At 41.6% G+C, this 13459-nt stretch overlaps 1 protein-coding gene across 4 annotated transcripts in view; it reads right to left on the reverse strand.

The window, feature by feature from the left end:
- Positions 1-4222, reverse strand: part of dicer1 (dicer 1, ribonuclease type III) — a 278919-nt gene extending 274697 nt beyond the window's left edge. For all 4 annotated transcript variants that reach the window (XM_086050634.1, XM_086050635.1, XM_086050636.1 and 1 more), the window contains exon 1: positions 3969-4222. The gene's annotated coding sequence lies outside the window, so the exon portion shown is untranslated. The remainder of the gene's footprint in view (positions 1-3968) is intronic.
- Between the last annotated feature and the right edge of the window lie 9237 nt (positions 4223-13459).

Here is a 13459-nt window from a genome sequence, read left to right on the forward strand (position 1 = left end):
ATATTTGGCGAAACTTTCTGACTCTGTTGTCAACACAAATTAGTGCTTACACTACTATACCTACAATGCTTATGTTTGCATCACATATGACCCGGATTACCACTACTGCGCATATGTGTTGCAGACAGGAAAACAGCCATCGAGAGAAGCGCAAGACACGGCAGTTTCGAGAAAAAAATAATGCTCCAAATAAATAAATACCAAAATAAACGATACGTCGGCTATTGAAATTAATTGTCGACGATTTTGATCGTCGACGTCGTGATTAGTCGACTAATTTTGGCAGCCCTAATTGCATTGTAATTCCGGTTAAAGCGCCACTAGTGGTGGAAGAAAAATCCACAGATTAGCCGCACCTAGGAAAACCTAGAAAAAAGTAGCGGCTTATAGTCCGGAAAATACGGTATTTAGCAGAGCTGGGCATCGCCTAACCGCCACCGAGTTCCCGTGTGCATATTAAGTTGTTTTTGTTTGATATTTGTTTTCTTTTTGACGGTGTGTCTGCTCGTGTGGCGCCTGCACGTGACGAGAATATTACCGTATTGGCGCGAATATAAGACGGCCCTTATTATAAGACGACTCCCTCTTTTTCAAGACAAGTTTGAAAAAAGTTTTTTTGAACACCAAATTAATTTTTATACAGAAAATAATTACAGTACATCTGAAACAAATGATTATAACAATATATTTGAGAGAAAAGGCATGTTATTTTGCCTCATTCAAATCTTAATATCTGAACATTTAAATATGTAAGCTAAAGAGCAATCACTTTCGTAAATAAATGGCTTCTGGTTTTTGAAATGTAAATAATCTATTGTGATCAAACAACAAAATTGCAATAACTGCATTAACCATCAAAGTGAAGTCTAACAAACTGTAGTCTTGAAACAAATCTGAATAAGGAAAAACATTGCAATAAAATAATGGAAACTGGTGTAACTTGAGAGTAGCTGAGATCTATCAAGACAGAACATTACTCCTCACAAACAATTATCTGCCTCGCTGTGCTCAGTGTCGCTGTCCTTAATCCCATCCTCTGGCTCCTCTCATAGCACGTCATCCTCACGTGACAGGGGTTGCTTTGGCCTGCCGAGTCATGTTCAGCATTCGCTTCAATAATATATGGCGCCATCAAGCGTCGTGAATGGGTATAATATCTAGACCCCGAATATAAGACGACCCCCACTTTTTCAGTCTTATTTCAATGCAAAAAACACCGTCTTATATTCAAGCCAATACGGTACGTTCTCGACCCCGATTGGCTGTCGCCGACGAGAGACAGACTGGGACCACGTGGGTCGTTTAAATATGCAGATGGGAACTCTGTGGCGGTTAGGCGATGCCCAGCTCTGCTTATCAATATATACACCACACCTGTGTGGGTGAATTATGCTGTCGTGGCGCTTAGCAAATTGCACATCAAAATATTTTGTAAATGTATACCTCTAATTGTAATAGATGAACTGTATTTGATATGAATTAATGCGTTATTTGCATTTACCTCAGTATTCTATGATGCATTACAAATCTGATAGTTTGTTGTAATAAAGATGATTGTTGAAAAATACATTAGAAAGTACACTGAAGAAAAAAAAACGCAAATCAACGCAATCGCAATTATTTTGAAAAAAAATTGCAATTAGATTGTCCATCATCGTTCAGCCCTAGTTGAACAGTTTGTTCATGAGAGCAATAATCTGTTTAATTTCTGTTTAATTTGGTTGCGTGGGTGTGTGTATGGTTTCTGTAGAACACGAAATATAAATACAAATAAACTAAATGAGCAGTTGCATGTAAATGTTTCTACATTTAATTAGCTGTAGCCCTAATTATACATATAGTTCAAATAGTCCAATTAACATTAACCTCAATTATATAAATGACCTACAATAACCGAACACCTAATATTGAGGCACTAATTTGGTAATGCACGCACACATTGTGAATCAATTTTTGGAGGAACTCAAAAATGTTCCCCTTCATCTGGTGATTAGTGTGGGTCTTGTGGGACATCCATCCATCCATCCATCCATCCATTATAGGTGGCAAAAAATTGCATCAAATTAAACTGTACTAATAAACTAACCACCAGAGGGTGCTGAACTGCACAAATGGAAAACAACTTGAGATGGGCGGCCCGTCTAACATGCACGGCATCATATGACTGACATGAATGTTTCTTAGACGAGGGAGCAAAACATCAAACTTAAATAGCGAGATTTATCATATTGTAGCGTCTTCCAGGAACACACCGTCAGACGTAGTTTAATTATCACGTTTTTATTAATCCAAGTACAACTGCTCGCGCTCTTCTTTCTCCGCTGCTCCACTCGCATGCCGTACGATGCATTCATGAACCTCGGAAACATCACGACTCAGCAACACACAAATCCGACCACAACACAAATAACCCAATTTGTTACAATATGCTGTTGAACATTCAAAGATTTCAATGCCTAAAAAGTGTATACAATTTCATAAAGACTTTTTAAAGTTACTGTATTCTTTCATTATAAAAATTGTTTTAATATAGTTAGCAATAATTGTAATTGTTATTGTATGTATTTTTGTCATCACAAAAAGTGTATATGTATACTGTAATGATAACTTGGCTTTAACTTGACTACTTAGATGGGTCATAGGCTGTTGCTGCTGAGCGTTTAAAGATTTCAGTGTCTTAATAATTTACAAAATTAAGAGTTCTTTATTGTTAGTGTATTTCTTATTCTGGTGTAATTTCTTAGAATATCACCCGAATGGTTCGGTTTTATTTATTTTTTTGAAAAAAAAAGTGCAGTTTACTTGTCATCATTCCAAAATAAACATATTTAAAAAATATATATATATGTTTTTTTGTATCGAAAATATACCGAACCTTAGTTTCCAAAAAACCGAACCGAAACGTGATTTAGCGTACCATTACACCCCGACAACGTACACCCTATTTGTATTTTGCCAGCAGTATGAGGCTGAGCAGATGACCACAAAATGTCCTACCTGTGTCATCTTTGTGTCAAGCTGTTGTGCACACGTCGAGCAAAATGTCACTGAAAACTTAATCTTAACTATCATGTTGCAACCGAGGGCTGTCCATGTAAGGAGTATCAAATAGCATAAATTAAAATTAATAATAATAATAATACAATTAAAAATTAAATAAAACTTCCCAGCGGTTGAAATGGTCCAAATCACAACTTTTTACGCTGCTTCACAATAGTTCTAAAGAAAAAGTTGGTAGCCAAGGAGAGTCCCTTTCCAATAATGCGACCCAGAGATCTGCAAGTGGCCTATTAAGTAATTGTACTGGTATCGGTCTGAAAAAAAGTACAGAAATCCCTAGTAGAAACCACAAACAATCAAACGCTAGGCATGAATTAACTGCCTATTTACAAACAACAAACCTGCCACAAAGGTCTACAGCCATTTTTATTTATTTTTTTACATGATTTTGTACTGATTCCCTTAGTAAACAGTTTATTTAGATAGATAGATAGATAGATAGATAGATAGATAGATAGATAGACACACAGACAGACATTTCAACCAAAACACGTCTGCTAACTTTAATAGCTAAGTTTCTTTGAGTATTGTTATTTCCGTGGAAAAAGGTAAATGTTAGGTATAGTTATGCCATACAGCTTCGAAACCACAAATTTGCCTTAGATGAGCAGCGCGATTTGCTAGCACGGCGAGCAAAAATAGAAAAGTATCGCTCTTGACAATCTCACTAACCAAGTGAAAATATGCCTGTCGTTTATTTATTCGCGCACCTGCTTCATTTAGTTATATACAATGAAAGGCAGTTTAAGACCAAATATACACGGACGCAAGCCATTATGCGCATTTACTACTGCTACCACGCACCTTCACCGTATGAGCTAGCTAGCTTGTTAGTTAGTTTCTTGCTAGCAAAGCCAACAACTTTTGTTGGGTGCTCAAAACCAAGACATTTGTACGCACAATCTCACCTGTTACGTGTTCAGTTGATCCAGAATATTTGATTGAAAACCCGTGTCTCACTTCACTCTACTATTCCAATGTGTGTCCGCTTAGCCCACTACTGTGGTACATTTCCTGTGACCTGCTCCCTAGCTACGACCAAACATTCACGTAAATTGCGTAATCTGCCGCATTTACCAGCTGGCCACATTCAACTAAATTCACCAAGAATATCCGTAAGGTGTTCACGCTGCCATCCTCGGACGTACAGAGAAAGCGCAAGCGCAATTTGCGGCAGTGGTCGATGCAGCCTTTACGTCACGTCCGTTTAATGCCGTGACCGCTGCCTCGTGTACAGTCTGCCACAATCGAGGCACCTGCCTTTGAATTTCCTCCTTCTCCCGGGAGATGTCGCAACTCCATTCGATTTGCTGCTGCTGCGGTTTCTTATTCCACGGCATCGAACGTTTTTATGAACGGCTTCTTTTTGTTCGTATGCGTTTATAAACGACACATTTTTGTTAGTGCTCGATTAATAGTCAATTTATAATTATTTTTTTGTAATTTATAGTCTTCTGCAGTCAATTTAGCAAATATTTTCTCCTTTTCGTGGTGGACTTTATAGGCGTGGACACAAAATTCTACTTTTTTCTATTTGCACTACTTACAGCTATATGTTTTAGGAGAACATACGTGTTTATGGCGAAAAATAAACGTAACTGCTTAAATTAAAACAAAGTGTGCTTTTTATTCCAGTTGACAATACCTCTGCATGTACAAACAGGATATATGCAATTTCACAATAGATCACATTTTTATTTAAAACAAAACTTTTTTCAAATACAAATTGTGCAAGTAACATTCGAAAAATATACAATGTTAAAAAAATGCAAAAATACAAAATAACAAAATATTAGATTAAAATACACAGAAACCTCAAATCCTAAAATAGTACATAAGATAAATTAGATTATAAATATTATAACATAATATTATGAATATTAAATAGAAACAACAATGAAATTACTGTCAACATCAGATCATCTTATTGGCTGGAGAGGTGTGATTGGGAGGAACGGCCCCCCCGATCTGAACCCGAACGGTGTTCGGTAACTGGACTTCTGTGCTCATCACGGACTGTCCATAACGAACAGCATGTTCAAACTTATGGGTGTCCATATGTACACTTGGCACCAGGATACCCTAGGCCGCAGTTCGATGATTGACTTTGTAGTCGTATCATCGGATTTGCGGCCGCATGTTTTGGACACTCGGGTGAAGAGAGGGGCGTAGATATCAACTGATTACCATCTGGTGGTAAGTTGGCTCCGATGGTGGGGGAAGATGCCGGTCCGACCTGGCAGACCCAAACGTATTGTGAGGGTTTGCTGGGAACGTCTGGCAGAATCCCCTGTCAGAAGGAGTTTCAACTCCCACCTCCGGCAGAACTTTTCCCATGTCCCGGTGGAGGCGGGGGGCATCGAGTCCGAGTGGACCATGTTTCGTGCCTCCATTGTTGAGGCGGCCAATAGGAGCTGTGGCCGCAAGGTGGTCGGTGCCTGTCGTGGCGGCAATCCCCGAAGCCGCTGGTGGACACCAGCAGTAAGGGATGCTGTCCAGCTGAAGAAGGAGTCCTATCGGGCCTTTTGGGCCTGCGGGACTCCGGACGCAGCTGACAGGTACCGGCTGGCCAAGCGGAATGCAGCTCTGGCGGTTGCTGAGGCAAAAACTCAGGTGTGGGAGGAGTTCGGGGAGGCCATTGAAAATGACTCCCGGAGGGCTTCGAGGAAATTCTGGTCCACCATCCGGCGTCTCAGGAGAGGGAAGCAGTGCACCATTAACACTGTTTATAGTGGAGATGGGGTGCTGCTGACCTCAACTCGGGACGTTGTGGGTCGGTGGGGAGAATACTTCGAAGACCTCCTCAATTCCACCGACACGCCTTCCACTGAGGAAGCGGAGCCTGGAGACTCTGAGGTGGGCTCTCCTATCTCTGGGGTTGAAGTAACCGAGGTAGTCAAAAAGCTCCTCTGTGGCAAAGCCCCGGGGGTGGATGAGATTCGCCCGGAGTTCATAAAGGCTCTGGATGTTGAGGGGCTGTCATGGTTGACACGTCTCTACAACATCGCGTGGACATCAGGGACAGTGCCTCTGGATTGGCAGACCGAGGTGGTGGTCCCCCTTTTTAAGAAGGGGGACCGGAAGGTGTGCTCCAATTACAGAGGGATCACACTCCTCAGCCTCCCCGGCAAGGTCTATTCAGGGGTGCTGGAGAGGAGGGTCCGTCGGAAGGTCGAATCTCGGATTCAGGAGGAGCAATGTGGTTTTCGTCCCTGCCGTGGAACAGTGGACCAGCTCTACACCCTCAGCAGGGTCCTCAAGGTTGCATGGGAGTTCGCCCGACCAATCTACATGTGTTTTGTGGACTTGGAGAAGGCGTTCGACCGTGTCCCTCGGGGAGTTCTGTGGGGGGTGCTTCGGGAGTACGGGGTACCGAGCCCCCTGATAAGGGCTGTCCGGTCCCTGTACCACCGATGTTGGAGTTTGGTCTGCATTGCCCGCAGTAAGTAGGATTCGTTTCAAGTGAGGGTTGGACTCCACCAAGGCTGCCCTTTGTCACCGATTCTGTTTATAACTTTCATGGACAGAATTTCTAGGCGCAGCCGAGGTGTCGAGGGGGTCCGGTTTGGTGTCCTCAGTATTGCATCTCTGCTTTTTCCAGATGATGTGGTACTGTTGGCTTCTTCAAGCCGCGATCTCCAACTCTCGTTGGAGCGGTTCGCAGCCAAGTGTAAAACGGTCGGAATGAAAATCAGCACCTCCAAACCTGAGACCATGGTCCTCAGTCGGAAAAGGGTGGCGTGCACTCTCCAGTCTGGGGATGGGATTCTGCCCCAAGTGGAGGAGTTCAAGTATCTTGGGGTCTTGTTCACGAGTGAGGGTAAGATGGAATGGGAGATCGACAGGCGGATCGGTGCAGCATCTGCTGTGATGCGGACCCTGTTTCGGTGTGTCGTGGTGAAGAAGGAGCTCAGCCGAAAGGCGAAGCTCTCAATTTACCGGTCGATCTACGTTCCTACTCTCACCTATGGTCATGAGCTGTGGGTCATGACCGAAAGAACAAGATCTCGGATACAAGCGGCCGAAAGGGGTTTCCTTTGCAGGGTGCCCGGTCTCTCCCTTAGAGATAGGGTGAGAAGTTCGGCCATCCGGGAGGGACTCAGAGTCGAGCCGCTGCTCCTCCGCGTTGAAAGGAGCCAGTTGAGGTGGCTCGGGCATCTGATTAGGATGCCTCCTGGACGCCTCCCTGGTGAGGTGTTCCGGGCATGTCCCACCGGCAGGAGACCTCGAGGACGACCCAGAACATGCTGGAGAGACTATGTCTCCCGGCTTGCCTGGGAACGCCTTGGGATCCCTCCGGAAGAGCTGGAAGATGTTGCTGGGGAGAGGGAAGTCCGGGCTTCCCTGCTGAAGCTGCTGCCTCCGCGACCCGACTTCGGATAAGCGGGATATAATGGATGGATATTCACAGTACTTACATTGTGTCTTCACACTTCACTAGGACTTCACTGTAACATAAAAACAACAACAATTAATTACTTAATAGTTATGCCTACTGGCTTTTGTCAAAAATATATTCACAAATATTTAAACTTATACAGGATCTTCAAACTAAACAGCAGCTTTAAAATAACCTGAATATAAAGAGAACATAAGAAAATGATCAATGTCAACATCAGTTCAGCCCACTGAAATATATTCACAGTTACTTACATTGTCTTCACAATTCACTGTCATTTCACTGCAACATAAAAAAGTCACTATAATCAACAGTTACACCTACTGGCTTTTGTCAAAAATATATTCAGCAATACTTAGACCGAATCGTTACACCTCACTGTGTCTTTAAAATAACCTGTGTATAATGACAACATAAGGAAAACAATCACTTGTCAAGACCATTTCAGCCCACAGGCTTTTTCTCAGAAATATCTTCATAGTACTTTGTGTCTTCATACTTCACTGCAACATAAAAAAAAAAAAACAATTAATCACTTTAACAATAGTTAGACTTATTAAATACATTCACAAATACTGACACATTATAGTGCATCTTCAAACTAAACTGTAGCTTTAAAGCAACCTGTACTGTATATAAAAACAACAAAAGGAAAACAATCACTTTGTCAACATCAGTTCAGCACACACGGCTTTTCTCAGAAATATATTCACAGCACTTACATTGTGTATTCACACGTCACTGTCATTTCACAGTAACATAAAAAAAATGTTCTTACTTTATCAACAATAGATAGTCTTATTGGCTTTTGTTCGCATATATTCACCTCTACTTACACTTATAGTGAATGTTCACACTTCACTGTAATTTTAAAAAAGCCTGTATGTGAGCAGAAGACAAGAAAGAAGAATCAATCACTTTGTCAACATCAGTTCAGCCTGCTGGCACAGGACTGAGAATCACTGCCATTTTGTGAGCACCAATAAGTTGGTGAATAATGGCTCTGAGTACTCCACGACACACAACAATATTGTTGTGAAATTTTGACTTATATACTAATTAGAAGATATTTCGTAAAATAAAAAAAGTTTTGTGTCACAACAGCTACAGCTGTAACAATGCAGTTTTCACAACACAACTTAAAATATTAAGAATAACTTACTAATGAAGTATATTTTAAGATAGATTAATACAGTCATAGGTCCACTGATAGTGTAGTGGTACACACGCCTGAGTTGTGTGCGGGCAGCGTGGGATCGATTCCCGCTCAGTGACAGTGTCTATGTGTGCCCTGCGACTGGCTGGCGACCAGTTCGGGGTGTAGTCTGCCTTCGCCCATTGACGGCTGGGATAGGCTCCAGCAATTCCCCGCGACCCTGTATAGGATAAGCGGTTTGGAAGATGACATGACATGACATAATACAGTCATAGCTGGAATGCCCATATAGTTAGTTGAGAGATATTGTCATCAAACCACTGGAATGCTCTTAGCTTAGGGGAGACATCTCCCGTTGAACTGGGGGGTCAATAGGTCACTAGTTCTTCAGGCAGAGAGTCAGGGGCGCTCAGGAAGTGAACATGCGTGTAAACGTGTAAGCAGCCCTATGGCCTCCCTGTCGTAAACTGAGCATTCTCAAGGTAATCAATCATAGGGGGGTGCAATTTGAAGTAGACTTTGGGGCGCCTCTCGCCATGTGGTCTCGAAGGTTTTCAGGCAGCAAACAGACAAAGAAATTAGCCATTCAGTGTAACCAATGCATATGTAATGTCATGTGGTGCGCCTCGGCAGGGTGATGTGATGGTGTAAATATATGTTGGTTATAAAGCCCTAGTACCATCAAGAGTGAAATGGCTAGTGTGCAATTCCATATTTTGAACGCTAGATGTCGACATGAATCAATTGACTACTATAAACTTGCCAGCTCGGACAACCCTACATAAGGTCTAAAAAGTTTAAAAGCACAGATTCTAGTAAGAATAAACATACCAAAGTCAATGCTCATATAATTGGTCCTCAATAACCTAACCACAGATGTGCTACAAGTTTATAGAAGCAGTATATGTTGCTTGCTCAGAAACTGCTTTGTGTATTAAATAGCCCATGTGCATTGGCTCTCAAAGGATGTTACATGCGATGTAAAAGGGAACAAGAATCAGCCTGTTGTCTACATAGGCGAGAATGTGGCAATAAGAATTGTATTTATATGTTATCCATTATATTACTTGCTTGGATATACAATGTTAAGTGCTCAGATTATTGTATCATGTATGTCTTGAACGGTCACAATGTTGATCCATTTGTCACAAACATGTTATTCACTTTCGGGCACCTGTTTGTCACAAACATGTTTTTCACTTGGGAGACAATGTACTTGTTGATCCCTAGATAATGAGGGGTTTGCTAAAGTTAGTCCATAATTAAGTGAGAAAAAAGAGCCCTGTTTACAAAGAATGATCAAACCAACACAGACTTTTGGGAAGATGATGGGAAAACACTGGCTGATTACCTCATCAAACCACTGAGAAAAACAACTTTGACGCATGCGTGGTTAGCTGAAGAGACAATGCCTAAACCATGTTTTTCTCAGTAAAAAAGCTTTAGCACATGCGCAGTTAATGTAAGAGCCTCCCAAAAATCAGAGACTATAAAAAGGGAAGCCATCAAGGCTTCACGCCCTTTTTCTTCCCTCCAGCCGCGGTTACAAGAAGATGTTTCGACAAGGAGATAATTTTGCATTTTTCTTGGGACACTTTTCTAACTCCCAAGCAAGAAGGATTATTTCTCCTCCTTTTTGGACATATCCAAATCACTTCTTCAATAAGGTAACTGAATAGAGTTCACTTTATACCAGGCGCTCAGTCGAGCATTTGAGTTTCTTACTTCCCAATAGTTCCTTATTCTAATCAGGTTTGGGGCGATTAAGACTTGCACACTCTTGAGAGCTCACTTAAATTAAGACTACTATTTAATCATTTTTATTCCCTTTGCCTATTATCACTATTATTTCTTGTTATACTTGCCTTTAACATTAATTTTTAAGTTTACATTTTATCCTTTACTATTAAGGAAATCATTATTATTACTTTTATGACTGAATTAAACTCATATCATGTAATAAAACTTACAATCATCCAATTTTCTTGCTTATTGACTGTATCGTGCCCTTAAGGAATTGATGGTTGATAAAGAATTATTGTTTGATTACTTACATTATTAAATTAAATTTTATAAAATTTATTTTAACACTATAATATCATTGTACTGATTAATACATTTACATCACGTAACTTTTGCTGAACAAACGGCGAAGACCTTATTGACAAAAGGTCTCGTTATCATCCTATGAAATTAATTGAATAGCTTACTCCGGCTGGATTTAAAACAAATCCATACGGTTTTAACAAAGAGTTTTAAACTTCCTAGGTCAATAACAAGTGTGACGATTCAAAATGAGTAGGAAGCCGCTGTAAAAGTATAATAGTCATATTAGTCATTCTTAACTCTGTTACTCATTAAGAATGATTAAATGACTGAGAATCGGATTGGCTATACAAATCTAAAGGCAGTTAGCAACCTAGGCGAATTCCTCTCGATACCAGCTAGGAAACATTCTCGTCCCCTCGCACAGCCACGTTAGAGCGAACAAGGGTAATGGGGAAAAGTAATACCCGTTGAATGGCGTAGCCGGTCAGGATTTTCCCGATAATCCTGTAGGTAAGCGGAATCTGACAATGATTACCAAATTTGAATATTCATCCTGTTAAGAAGGAGGACAGAGAAGGGGCGTGCACGTGCGCCCGCGGAAACTCAGAGAGCAACTTCTTTTGGCATCAGCTGTATTGGTCTTAATAAAATCGTGTTTCCAATCAACTGAATTGTCGGAGAAGTTCTTCATAATCAACCAGCCTGGCCTTGCGTCTGCTCCGGACAGACGCATCAACTGACCCTGCTCTTTGGAAGAAAATACACTACATAATTGGCGTCACGAACAGGATCCATGCTCCTCTCGGGAGGCTGCGGCCCGCTGAGACGCAGACGTACAACATCCAGCCGGCTGAAAACAAGGTGAGTCGTTTTTTCTTACTTTGGATGTTGTACATCTGTGTCTAGCGGCTGTTTGAAGTCCTGGGGCAGTTAAGAGTGTTAACACTGTGTGTGAGCGGGTCTGATGGCTGGTTGATCATGGAAATGTGCTCCGTGAGTTTTTATTTTTTTATAACTATAAATAATAAAAGGGGAATAGCCCCTTGTTAAATAAGAAACTAAATAATAGTAAGAAGTAATAATAAAATAAGAATAAAATAAATAAAGCAAACACAAAATAGGACATTAAATGGGTCAGAAATGTGCACAAGTGGAATGGGAAGACATGTCTGTATGAGAGATGAAAGAAAATGAGCTGATGAGAAATAAAAAGTGTCATCTGTCATCTTCCAAACCGCTTATCCTTTACAGGATAGCAGGGAGGTGCTGGAGCCTGTCCCAGCCGTCAACGGGCGAAGGCAGACTACACCCCGAACTGGTCGCCAGCCAGTTGCATTTGAGGCGCAAAGCGAGCGTGTAGTGTTGACGGTTGGGCCAGGAGCTACATGTGTCGCTGGCTCATCACGGAGGTTCCTTGTCGTGGCCGGTTCAATTCCGATGACACGAGATGGGTCCGGCGATCAAATGTGTTCAGGTCAAAGTCGCGTGAAATTCGACCCGGCAAGTGGACCATCAGTATTCGCTTATGGAGCAACTGCGGGGTCTGAGAAGAAGTGTATGAGTACGTGGAATTTGGGCCCAAATTAAGGGGTATATATGGTCTGCCAATATATAGAATACATTTATTTGGTGCGCACCATGGTAATATTTAGAAACCTGCAGGAGTAATGTTAAAGATATAGAAAGCGCTATAGAGAATATTAAGATATTATGATGAAAGTAATAATAGTACTAATAATATGACAATTGTGATATTGTCATGGTCTGTTCTTGTTGTGGTCATGTTTTGTTTTTGTTGTTCCCGGTTGCTCCAGTAGGGGCAGTAGGTGGATTCTCTGCAGTGCACCTGTTTGTAATCATAATCAATGGACTCTTTAAGGACTGCCAAGCAGACAACTTCTTGTCGGATTATTCCTCTGCTTGCGACCATAGCATCAAGTATTGAATTTTCTAGATCTCCTCTCCTGTTTTCGCCATGTATTTTGCTCCTTTTGTTGCCTCAAGTTTTTCGCCATAGTAAGTATTGTATCTTGTGTTATTAAAGCTACCCTCGGTTGACCTTTTTGGAATTGGTGTGAGAGGGGGATACATTCGTCGCCAACTTGCAACGAATCCATGTCGGCCGAGCCCTTTTTTGGGGGAGGATGCGGTGGCTGTGCGAGGGGGGTCTAAGCTACAGTGGCAGGGGCGGTACTATGGTCATGTTGCACGGGGCAGGCGTGCTGTTGTTGGAGCAATGTGTGAGCAATAAATGTGATTTTATAATATGTAATTATATGAAGATACTGCAAGGCAGTATTGATAAGTTTGGAGTAAATAAGTAAAGCCGTATGAATAAGGAATTTAGAAGTACTGGAATTCAAATGCTTTAATCCTGGCGCTACTCACTCACAGATAGAAGGGGGGTAGTGGACGGAGCATGTGACTTGGTCAGCTCTAGGCTGGCTATGTGGAAATGCCTTGAGAGACTAGACACAGACTAATAGTAACAATTTGAACTTCAATGGTGAGGCAATAGAGACAATGGATAGATTTTTGAAATCCAAGCATGTGCCTTTGATGAGGAAGTGATTGAATATGCAATGTTGGATTTTTCTCAACTGACACCTTTTCTCTTAGCATGAGAAGCTGAGAATTGTGTACAACATTTCCAAAAGGACGAAGACATGCACCGGGTCTACAACCATCCCGGAGAAAGTGTCACAAAACAGGGCGTCCCCATAATCAAGGCCAGCGTGGTTTTCGTCGACAGATTCTTAGAATTAGATTCTTAGAGTATTAATGATCTTGGCTTC

This window comes from Filicampus tigris, chromosome 13, assembly GCF_054856515.1.
Source record: "Filicampus tigris isolate MCC_2025a chromosome 13, RoL_Ftig_1.0, whole genome shotgun sequence".
Lineage (NCBI taxonomy): Eukaryota > Metazoa > Chordata > Actinopteri > Syngnathiformes > Syngnathidae > Filicampus > Filicampus tigris.